The following is a 12,390-nucleotide window of genomic DNA, read 5'->3' on the forward strand; positions in this document are numbered from 1 at the left end:
GTCTATTCGTGAGAAAACAACAACAACAACTCAGAATTCCAATAAAGAGGCAATCTACAAAATACTTGATTATTATTCCTCAAAACTAGCAAGGTCATCTAAAACAAGAAAAGTCTGAAAACTCTGACAGCCATGAGAAGCTTAAGGAGACATGACTGCTAAATACAATGCAATATCCTGGAAGGATTCCAGAACAGAAAAGGGACATAAGGTAAAATCAAAGAAAATAAAATAAATTACAGACTTGTATTAATAATAATGTAACAGTATCCATTAATTCATTTTAACAAATGTATCATATTAAAGTAAGATGTTAATAATAGGAAAAACTGGATATGAGCTATAATGACAATTCCATGTTCTATCTTCTTAATTTTCCTATAAATCTAAAACTGTTTTATAAGATAAAGTCTATTTTTAAAATTCAGGACATAACAACACAGAAAATTAAAGACAAAAATGAATAACCTTCATATAAACAAACAATAACAACTTATGTAATACAATGGAGAGAAAATAATCTGTTCACAAATGTAATAGAAATAACTTTAGAGATAAATTCAGTTAAAAAATGCTAAATCTTTCTCAAGAAAACATCAAGAAACATGGTGAGCCTGGGTGGTTGTCAGTTGGGCATCCACTTCAGCTCAGGTCATGATCTTGTGGTTCTTGGGTTCCAGCCCTGTGTCAGGCTCCCATGCTAACAGCTCAGATTCTGTCTCCCTCCCTCTCTACCCCTCCCCCACTCATGCTCTGTCTCTCTCTCTCTCAAAAATAAATAAACATAAAAAAATAAGAAAAAAAGAAACTCAAGCAGGTACAAAATGTAGTTGAAAAAATAGAAAGGCATCTCATGACCTACATATAAAAAGATTATATAACACAAATATAAAATTGTTACTATAAATTAACACACTATATTAATGAAAATACTACCATATATTTTCTGGAACAAAAGTGATGGGGAAAATGCCTAAGGACATCTAGGAAACCCCTTAAAAACAAAAAGATTAATGAAGGAGGATGAGCTCTATCAGAAATCAAAATATACACTAAATGCTCTAAAACCAATGTGTCCTGGTTCTCAAATCCACAAAACAATGTAACAGAAAAGATCTAGAAATAAATATATGCAATATGGTAATGTGGTATATAATAAAAATAAAATTTCAAATACCATGGACAAAGTTAGACTTAAATAAATGAGGTTAGGAAATTATATAATCATTAAGCCAGAAAAATAATTGTAAATCACATGCTCTGCAGCAGTATAAATTTCAAATAAATTGAAAATATAACAGTTTAAAAGTAAAAAAAGGAAACCATACGAATAGTAAGAGAATAGCTGGGTAACACTTTCTCCATCATTTTTTAAAAAATCAGCAGTACAACAAACCAAACTCTGATTCATATCATTTGCATTCCCAGAATTCCCAGAATTCTCAAGCTCTCAATGTGACATCACTGTACCTAGAGCTGAGAGGAACACGACACAGAAATGTGTAGTATTGTCACCATGATAGATGTAAATGTAGTAAAATCATTAGGAAGTGATGACTTTATAGTGCATATTCCCTTTTTTAATATGCACTATGTAATTGTAAGCTTATGCAGTTTAATTTTTAATAATGACTGTGTCTATCAGAAACTGTCTCACAAAATTCCTGAGATATTAACAATCATCTCTCCAGTACATCATTGCTTTGATGAGCCTCCTGGTGCAATTTAGTGAGGACACAGTATCCTTCTATTATATTTTTGAAAAATATGCTTAATATGAATCTAATCACAATGAAACAACCAGAAAAATCCAGAATGTGGAGAAATTCAACAAGCCCTGTGGTATAGGATCTTCAAAAAATGTCATGACAGATTAACTAACTAACTAACTAAATAAATAAATAAATAAATAACGTGGGAGAACAATTTAGATTAAAGAAACCAAAGAGACATGATGGCCAAAAATACCAAATGAATATTGATTATATCCAGGGGAGGAAAAGCCCTAGAGAAATGAAAACAAAGCTGAAAAAGAATAATTAAAAAATTAAATATGGGCCATATGTTAAATAATATATCAATATTAAATTTCCTGAGTATGATGATAATAAATATTGAGGTTATTTTGAAGAATTTCCTTGTTATTGTGAGATTCATGAATCTACCAAATACCTTTGTGCATAGATGTATAGGTAGTAATGAATAATATTTATGTAACTATATGGAAAGAGAGAAAACAAATAAGAGAGAATAAGATAATTGTTGAAACCAAGGATCAAAATTACTCCAAAGATAAAAATAAAATCCTCATAGTGTTAGAAAAGTATATGAAACAGATCTCATATATAGATAGTCATCTCAAATTATTTTAAAGACATAGTTAAAACTTTAGTCCTAGATCCAGTATAATTATTTTAGTTACTATTTACTGAGCAAGAACTGTGGATCAGAAACCTAACAACTCACTTTACTTGTATTACCTCACTTAATGCTCCACACCACATTATGACATAACAGTTCCTATTTTTCAGGTGAGATCATTAATTTTAAATAATGACTACCCTTAATTAATGATATAATGGTTGCTATAATCCAGAATAGGTGAAGAAAAGCTATTTCTATGTGGTCAAATCATTGTATTTTGTTAAGGCAGAGAAAACAATAGATTTATTTATGATAATTCTTTCTGTAATTTGTCCATTTGATGATCAAAAGCCTTCTTTACAGGACTGATGGACAATGATTAGACATCTGGATCTTTACACATTACTCTCTCTGAAGGAAAGTAATTTAATCTTTATTTTTTCACATTGTCAAATTTTTGCACCAAGTGACCAAGGAAGCCAAAGTTCCCCCAGGCTTTCTGGTCATATTGTTTGCCTCTGCCTGTGTGCTTTTCTCCTACTGACTGAAGGAAGAAAATTCTAAAATCAGATTAGCAATGAAATCTTTTACATCATTTCTTGAGATTCATCTCAGATTTATGGCTGCACACTTAGAGATACCATGATGCAGAAATGTTGGGAAGAAATAAAACCGTATTTCCTTCTTTCTGACTTCAGTGGAACACAATTTCCATTTATTCACAATGTATTTCCTCGCATAATATGGTCTTCACACCAAAGGCTATAAATCTGAAAATATTTATGGGCAGAACTACCCCTGATGCCATTTATACTTTGCTGGCATTCTCTTCCAGCTCCTGAGAGCCACTCATATCTCATCTGAATGGCTTACAATACGTACAGACTTAGGTTTTCCTTTGTTAAATGAAAGGTCCTTCTTTGACTACTGTACTCTTGGTTTGATTTATTATTAATAACATAAACCTGCTAATAAGTTAAAAGAAAATCTTTGTATGAGTGTTCAGAGTTTTCCCTACTCTACACTCATAGGATCTGCAAGTCAGTATCTAATTTCCGTTTCTTATCTCCTACAAAAATATTCAGTACTTTTAAATTACTATATTTTTCACATTACAATAGAGAAGCACAAATGCCCTCAAGGGGGGCATATGTTTGTGGAGCAAAGGATGTGGACAGACACTGCAGGCATTGTGCAGCTCATGGTGGCACTCAGAGGCAGCATGGCTCTGTATTGACTGAGAATGTTTGGATCAGACCAGAAGGGAATATCCTGAGTTGAACTCCAGGAAAGTGACTTTTTCCTGGTAATTTAATGAAGGACAAGGAGGGTCACTGGGAGATGTTGTAATAGGGGTTTGTGGTTCAGCAAATGACCTTACTAGTGAATTACAAGAACTGTGTAACTGCATGCTAGATAACAATGCTTAAAGCAGCTGTTGACCTTTGGGAGAAGGCAAGATTTTGAGCAGTTACTCCTTTTGTGTGCAGGATACAAACCAGAATTCCAGCTAACTCTTTTCCAGGCAACACAAAGAGACTCTAGAAGTTCTAAAGAGAGAGACCCTATTTGTTACTGCTAATCCTTCAAAATTTCACACCAACAGCAAAGAGCTAGAGAAAGTCTGATTGTTGTTTAATTAAACCCCTTTATCCCTCTAATCATTTCCAGAAAAGTATAGTAAGAACCAATGAACCCTGAGAAAGAAATTTAATCCTTTAGACACATTTCAAGGATGTGAACAAGCCAAGGACAGAACAGAGACATAAAGATAAAAATCCAAACTTCAGACATTCTATAAACTCATAATGTATCCTAGGAACAGAGATATATACCACAATTTCCACAAAATACTCTTTGTTAATCATTTAATCCTGATCTGTAATACCACTAGGCATTGAGGTTCTATTGTTTTCTGTCCCTTTCTGGCAATAAAATGACCCATTGTTATCTGTGTTTGTTGAACAATAAACCTGAATAGCCATTTAAGAACAGTCTATCCTACCTTGCAAACTGTGAACTGCATGGTTAAAACAGAATAATGACCAACACACTTTTTGAGCCCCTATATACCCCATATAAACGAGTGTCAGTTAATATTTTTAAACAATTGATTATAACAGAAGTGAATTTTGAATATTCAATATCTTGATAGTAGATGGACAGTATCTTCTCTCCTAAGTTATTCTTCTTAGTGTTTTTTATTTTTAAGGGCTTTTTTATTATTGTTGCTACTGTTGGCAGTGATGGTAGTGGAGTGAAGGAAGGCTTAGGAGAGACGGTAATCTAAGAGCATTCAGATAAAAAAAAATTAAGAGAAGGCGGTTACTTGTAGTATAGTTTTCTTAGTGGTAATTTGTTTAAATTGTAAAACTTTAGGAATTCATGAGATTATAGATTCCCACCAAAGAATACTGATAATGATACAAAGAGCAGAAAAGAGAGAACTCTCCAAAATCTGAGACTTTTTGAAAAAAAAAAAATGCCCTCAGGAGTGCCTGGGTGTCTCCGTTGATTAAGAATCAACTCTTGTTTTAGTTCAGGTGATGACCTCACAGATTGTGAGTTCAAGCCCCACTTCAGGCTCAGCGCTGACAGTACAGATGGTACTTGGGATTCTCTCTTTCTCCTTCTATCTCTGTCCCTCCCATTCTCTCTCTCTGTCTCTCTCAAAATAAATAAAGAAATAAACTTTAAAAATTTAAAATAAAAAATATAAAAAGGTGCCCTCAGACAGTTAAAACACAGTTAAAATGTAAAATCAACACATACCTGTTAAGAAATAATCAGTTATGAAGAAAATCTTAAGCCTCGAGAAAACTTAGCTTATTGACTCAAACATACATAATGTAATATTATAAGGGATGAGCTATAGTTAAATATAGATTAAAGTATTATTTTTTTCTAGCAGTCCAATGTATTGATTACACAACCCTTAGGAAATGATTTATTTCATACTGATACATGTCCAAAGAAAATAATGTCATACATAGGAGGAGTTGGTCTAAAACTGAATTTAGGAAGTCACTTAAAAAATAAAATTCATATATAGTAATCTACTCCAATTCAAGTACTGCCTAGATGTTGACAGTATTTGGTATTTTAAGGCAGATAATTTCCTTTTGGAGAAGATAGATACCCCAATTATTAGAGCTGATATAATCAGTAAAATCTACATATAATCAACTTTTCCTAATGTAATTCTATTCTCATCAAACAATCTTCTGATAATTTGGCTTCCTGTGTAATTTTGCTATGGTTGGAAGACATATAGGTGAAATTTATGTGGATCATAAGTCTTCTAGAGTTACATTTATTATTATAAATTATTTTTTCTTCCAAGATTTTATTTAAAGTTAGTTAACATATAGCATAGCACTGGTTTCAGAGTAGAATTTAGTGATCCATGACTATGTATATCACCAACGCTCATCACAACATATGTCCTCCTTAATACCCATTACCACTTTAGATCATTCCCCTGCCCATCTCCCCTCTGGCAACACTCAGTTTGTTCTCTATAGTTAAGAGTCTCTTATAGTTTGCCCCTCTCTCTGTTTTGTTTTTTTTTTTTAAATTTTTTACTGTTTTATTTATTTCTGAGAGAAAGAGAGAGAGACAGGGGAGGGTCAGAGAGAGAGGGAGACACAGAATCTGAATCAGTCTCCAGGCTCTGAGCTAGCTGTCAGCACAGAGTCCGATGCTGGGCTCAAACCCACGAACTGTGAGATCATGACCTGAGCTAAAGTGAGATGCTTAACTGACTGAGTCACCCAGGTGCCCTTCTCTCTGTTTTTATCTTATTTTATTTTTCCTTCCGTTCCCCTACGTTCATCTGTTTTGTTTCTTAAATTCCATATATATAGGTGAAATCATATGGTATTTGTCTTTCTCTGACTGATAAAATACACAAACTAATTAATTAAAATAAACATTCATGGTTTATATCTTTTGTTTTCCAGTGGGTTTAATTATCATGGCTCAGTATCCATTAGATTAGCTAAAGAAAGTTCTAACAGTGGATGAACAAACACAATTTTTTTTCTGAATGTACAAAATGCTACTTTTTGGAAAGTTTCAACCCCACAACTTCCCTTTTAACAATGCTGTGAAATTGTCCTGTGATTTCTTTCAGATATATATAAACTGCATCATAGGATATAAATTATTTTTAGTTATACAATATATTGAACATTCTATTCATGTAGCCCTCTAGGTATTTAGCTCTCCTATCAGTGCTTACTTCGCACTGTGCCTGGTTTAAACAAACATCATTTATACAATCTAATTTATATATAATCTAAATAATACCAGTTTGTTAAGCTATTAAGAAGACTGGGGAAAAATATATGTTGCTCCTCTATTATATATCAATCACTGGTAGCATTATCCCCATATTACAGAATCCCAACAAGCCAGAAATCAAAGAATTTATCCCATGTCATTCTGCTAAGAACTGATAGAGCCAGTTTTAAGCCAGGACTTACACAAGATCTGTCTGATTCCAACATGGAACTTCTTTTATGACACTGTAATAGTAACTCCACAACCATAAATTACAGGTAGAAAACGATACATTTCAAGGACATTTTAAGGATTATGGATCTGACAACAATGTGTGGCTCTTGTTTTTTTTGGACAATTTTTCCATTCAGTCCTAATTCTATAAAAACTACTGGCAGAAATTATTTAGAAAAAAGAATAATATAAAAATAATAAATAAAACAAGTATACGGAAAGAAAAAGTGAATTGAAGAGGAGGGAAAGTTAGAATTGTTTTTTTTTTAAAATATGGTGAATCCATCTTGGAATCTTAACATAGAAAGCCAAGTTAATCAGAAAAACTATCTACATTTCATAATATATGTTATATATTGTGTACTTTTGGTTAGAAAAAATTTAATACATAAGTGCTCATTTTTTCTCTAATAGAACACATCACCATCATTATTACAGAGCTCAGTTGTAAAAATACAATTCATCTAATAAAAATATGGTATCCTGAAAATTTGAATATGTCATAAAACCTTGGTTTACAAGAACAATTCATTCCAGAAACATGATTGTAATCCAAAGCACTTGTATATCGAAACAGATTTCAAGAACCATTGGCTCAGTTGTGATCATGTGACATTCAGCATCATGTACCACTTGTATTGCAAGACATTGTTCATATATCAAATTAAAAATGATTAGAAACAAGTTACTTGCGATCCAAGGTTTTACTGTATGTGCATTATTGATTGAAATATGCTTACAGTATCTAAAGCTATGGAGTTATTCCAGTATTGTTAAAGCTTGATATTAAGATATCAAACAATAGCAGCTGAAATACAAGGGGGCATATACATTTTTTTTCCATTAAAGCCAGGCTTTTAACTTTGTTCAGAGAGCTAACTGGTATAGTTAAGAAGGCTCTATGCCCGATGTGGGCCTCAAACTCACAACTTAGTGATAGAGAATCACATGGTCTACCAATTGAGGCTGCCAGGTACTCCCAACTGGTCCATATTTGATTTTGCTTGTTTGTTTGTTTCTGAAAGTTTGAAATACGACCCAGGAAAAGAATTTACAGCACTGATAAAACTGTCACTTTTTGATATGGTAGTTAAATATATCATCTCTCTGCCTATTAAGCACAGTAGTTCTGTCACAAATCTTGTTTCTACGTACAATTAATTAAGCAAAACTAAAATGTTTAAGGCTACTACAAATCAAATTTAATTTAAATGGCTATAATAACTTAAACAAAGATAAATGGAATGGCTTTCTTATGCTTCATTACTTCCCTTAATTCCTTTTAAGACACTTCCATAGGAAAAGTTCTGAGGATGGGAACTAGGTTGACCACTAGGGTACCAATTAAACTACCAAACGAATACCTTAACTCCCAGGTGGTTCTAGGCTTGGTTCTTTGCACTTACTCCATTTTCTTTGTCACCTCAACATTTTGATTTGGATTTTTAAAATACATATGGTACACTTGTTACCATCTGATTTATCTTGAACTTTAAACTGTTTGTCAGTTCTAATGTAGAAATGTAATCTTGATTTAGGTGACCAATTTAAAAGATGGTTAAATTGTAAGTCAATTACTTACAAGTTTAAAATATGTCTTATAGTTGGTCCTAGATTGTACTGTTTTACTCCCATGAGACATTTGGAAGCATACAGAATAATTCTATATCCTAATATAAATATAAATCTTATTTTTAAGGCAAGTTATTTTGTTAATGACTTCATTGCATCTTATTGCATTAGTGTGACTTTTTTGCATACAGCATCCTTAGATGTTCTTACAGTTTGTGCAAAAAGCTGAAGCAAAATGGAATTTTTTTCAACCAGGCCAAGGAATTTTTAAAAATTAGTATTGGATCACACTAATATTTATGGCTTATTTCCATAGTTATGCAATAAAATAAGTTTTTAGTCAATTATACAACTTAATACCAGATTTATCTACTGCTTATTTTCTTTCATATTTTTAAAAAATTTTTATACAACTAAACAGATTAGAATACAATACTGAATTCTGAAAATGTTGGGAATTTGTTTCTTTAGAATGTCATACAAAAAGGAAAATTTTGCTGTTAGTTAGCTTTTAATTTAATTATTTAATAGGTAACAATTTATCAGGTGAAACTTCATTGAACAGTATACATAGGGAACTCTCACTGCTATTACTGACACACTCTCAGTCTCCTTCCCACACACACTTTTAGTGAACTGTATCTTTTAGTTTATTTTTCTAGTATATCTTTTAGGAAATGCAAGAAAATATATATGTACCATTTCCCCACTTTTTGTACAAAAGGTAACTATATACACTGTTTCCTTCCTTTAAATTTTCATTTAATAATATATCTTTGTGAAAAACTCATACCAGTAGTTAGGTATTGTCTTCATTTATAAAAAAAGAACACATCTACTACTTAGTTTTTACTGGTTGTTACCAGGAATAAAAAGACAGCTTTTTAGCCTTCTCCCTGCAGTGTATCCATATGCTATTTAAAAATCTAACCTCTGTAATTGACCTATTTCATTTAGCATCACACCCTCTAGATCCACCCATGTTATTACAAATGGTAAGGATTCATTATTTTTTATGATTGAGTAATATTCCATTCTATACATATACTACATAGTTATTTATACATTCATCTATGGATGGATAGTTGGGCTGCTTCCATATCTTGGCTATTATAAGTAAAGCTTCAAGAAAACAAATACTATATAATTTCACTCATATGTGAAATTTAAGAAATAAAACAAAATCAACAAAGAAAAAAAAGAGACAAAACAACAGACTCTAAATATGTAGAACAAACTGGTAGCTGCCAGAGGACAGGTGGGTGGAGAATAGGTGAAAGAGGTGAAAGTGATTAAGGGTATATTTATGATGATGAGCATGGAGTAATGTATAGAATTGTTGAATCATTATAACTTGCACCTGTGTTATGGTATAATATGGTGCATATTGTTTATTTATATTTTTATGTAATCAAACACATCCAGTTTTCCCTATGTCTTTTATATTCCCATCTTGGTTAAAAGACTCTCATGTCAACAATGTTACACAAATAGCACCTCCTAGTTTTTATGTATGTTAAAAACTAATGCAATTGACCCTTGAACAATGTGGGTTCAGGCAGTTGAAAATTCACATATAACTTTTTGATGCCTCTAAAACTTAAGTACTAATAGCTTATTGTTGACCAAAAGCTTTAGTGATATTATAAACAGTTCATTATATGTTTTATATATGTATTATATACTGTATTCTTACAATAATACAGTAAGCTGGAGAAAAAGTTATTAAGAAAATCATAAGGAAAAAATACATTTACAGTACTATACCGTATTTATGTTGTTCAAGAGCCAACTATTTAAAAACTAATATTTAATATGATGAAAAGTAGTTGTCAGTTTTGTTTTTGTTTTCCTTGTAAATATCCAGTTAGGCTAACCACATTTATTAACTAATCACTTTATTGACTAATTGAATCAAATTATTTTTTGGAACCTGTTATGAAATCATATGTTTCCCTCTCTTAATTTGTTTTTATAAAGTATATTATTAGGTTTTCTTAATATATAACCATCCTCACACATTATTTTTTAAGTTTTTATTTAAATTTAGTTAATATAGTGTAATATTGGCTTCAGGAGTAGAATATAGTGATTCATCACTTACATATAACACCCAGTGCTCATCACAAGCACCCTCCTTAATTAATACCCATTACTCACTTAGCCCATCCCCACCTACCTCCCTTCCAGCATCCCTCAGTTTATTCTCTATAGTTAAGAGTCTCTTACAGTTTATCTCCCTCTCTTCCCTTCCCCTTTATCTTATATTCATGTGTTTTGTTTCTTAAATTTGGTGAAACATCAATGGACATTTGGACTCTTTGCATAATTTGGCTATTGTTGAGAATGCCTCTATAAACATCAGAGTGCATATACGCCTTTGAATCTGTATTTTTGTGTCCTTTGGGTAAATACCTAGCAGTACAATTTCTGGTGATAGGGTACTTCTACTTTTAACTTTTTAAGAAACCTCCAATCTGCTTTCCAGAGTGGCAACACTGTCTGCATTCCCATTAACAGTGCAAGAGACTTCCCATTTCTTTGCATCCTCACCAACATCTTTTGCTTCTTGTATTGTTAATTTTAACCATTCTGACAGGTATGAGGTGTTTTTCATTGATGTTGAGCATCTTTTCAAGTATCTGTTAGTCACCTGGATGTCTTCTTTGGAAAAATGTCTATTTGTGACTCCTGCCCCTTTTGTAACTGGATTATTTGTTTTTTGGGTGTTGAGTTTGATAAATTCTTTATAGATTTTGGATATTAACCCTTTATCAGATGTGTCATTTGCAACTATCCTCTCCCATTCCTTCAGTTGCTTTTTAGTTTTGTTGATTGCTTCCTTTGCTGTGCAGAGCTTTTTATCTTGATTAAGTCCCAATAGCTCATGTTTGCTTTTGTTTCCCTTGCCTCCGGAGCTGTGTCTAGTAATAAGTTGCTACAGCCAATGCCAAAAAAGTTACTACCTGTTTTCTCCTGTTGGATTTTTATGGTTTGCTGTCTCATGTTAAGGTCTTTCATCCATTTTGAATTTACTTTTGTGTATGGTATAAGAAAGTGGTCCAATTTCATTGTTCTGCATGTTATTGTCCAGCTTTCCCTTTACAATATGTGGGAGAAACTATCTTTTTTCCAATCAATATTTTCTTTCTTGCTTTGCTGAAGATTTGCTGACCATATAGTTGTGGGTCCATTTCTGGATTTTCCATTCTGGTCCATTGATCTGTGTGTCTGCTTTTGTGCAGTACCATACTGTTTTGATGACTATAGCTTTGCAATATAGCTTGAGGCAGTTTTTTTTCAGTTTCATACATGTTGGAATCTGTATCAGAATATTATTCCTTTAATTGCTGAATAATAGTCCATTGTTTGAGTATACCACACTTGTTTATCCATTCACCAACAAATACACATTTTATTTGTTCTCAGCTTCAACTCTTATGGATAATGTGGCTATGTATATTTATGTATAAGTCTTTGTGTTGACATGTGTTTTCATTTTTCTTAGGTCGATACCCAGGAATGGAACTGCTGGATTTACAGTAAGTTGAGAGTTTAACTTTTTAGGAAACTGTGAAATTGTTTCTCAAGATAGCTCTACCATTTCACATTCCCAACAATAATGTATAAAGGCCATTTTTTTCTATTTCCTCCCCTAACATTTTGTATTGTCTGTCTTTTACCTGTAGTTATTTTAGAGAGTAATAATATCTCATTATGATTTTAATTTGTATTTTTCTAGTGCCTAATGATATTGAGCAACCTTTCATGTGCTTTTCATTGGTATATTTGTTGGCGAAATGGCTACTAAAGTACATGACTTATATTTATATTAGATTATTCCGTTTCTTGTTATTAAATAATGTTTTTTAAATTTTTTTCTAGGTGCAATTACTTTAACAGACAAATGATCTGCAAATATTCTCAAGAATATGA

At 32.1% G+C, this 12,390-nt stretch overlaps 1 protein-coding gene across 1 annotated transcript in view; it reads right to left on the minus strand.

Annotated features, from left to right (window-relative positions):
- LOC120225635 (catenin alpha-3-like) overlaps positions 1–12,390 on the minus strand; it is a gene marked incomplete at its 3' end in the record, with an annotated part of 277,440 nt that overhangs the window by 144,887 nt on the left and 120,163 nt on the right. The window lies entirely within an intron of this gene.

This window comes from Hyaena hyaena, unplaced genomic scaffold, assembly GCF_003009895.1.
Source record: "Hyaena hyaena isolate Hyena2069 unplaced genomic scaffold, ASM300989v1 scaffold_1460, whole genome shotgun sequence".
Taxonomy (NCBI): Eukaryota; Metazoa; Chordata; class Mammalia; order Carnivora; family Hyaenidae; genus Hyaena; species Hyaena hyaena.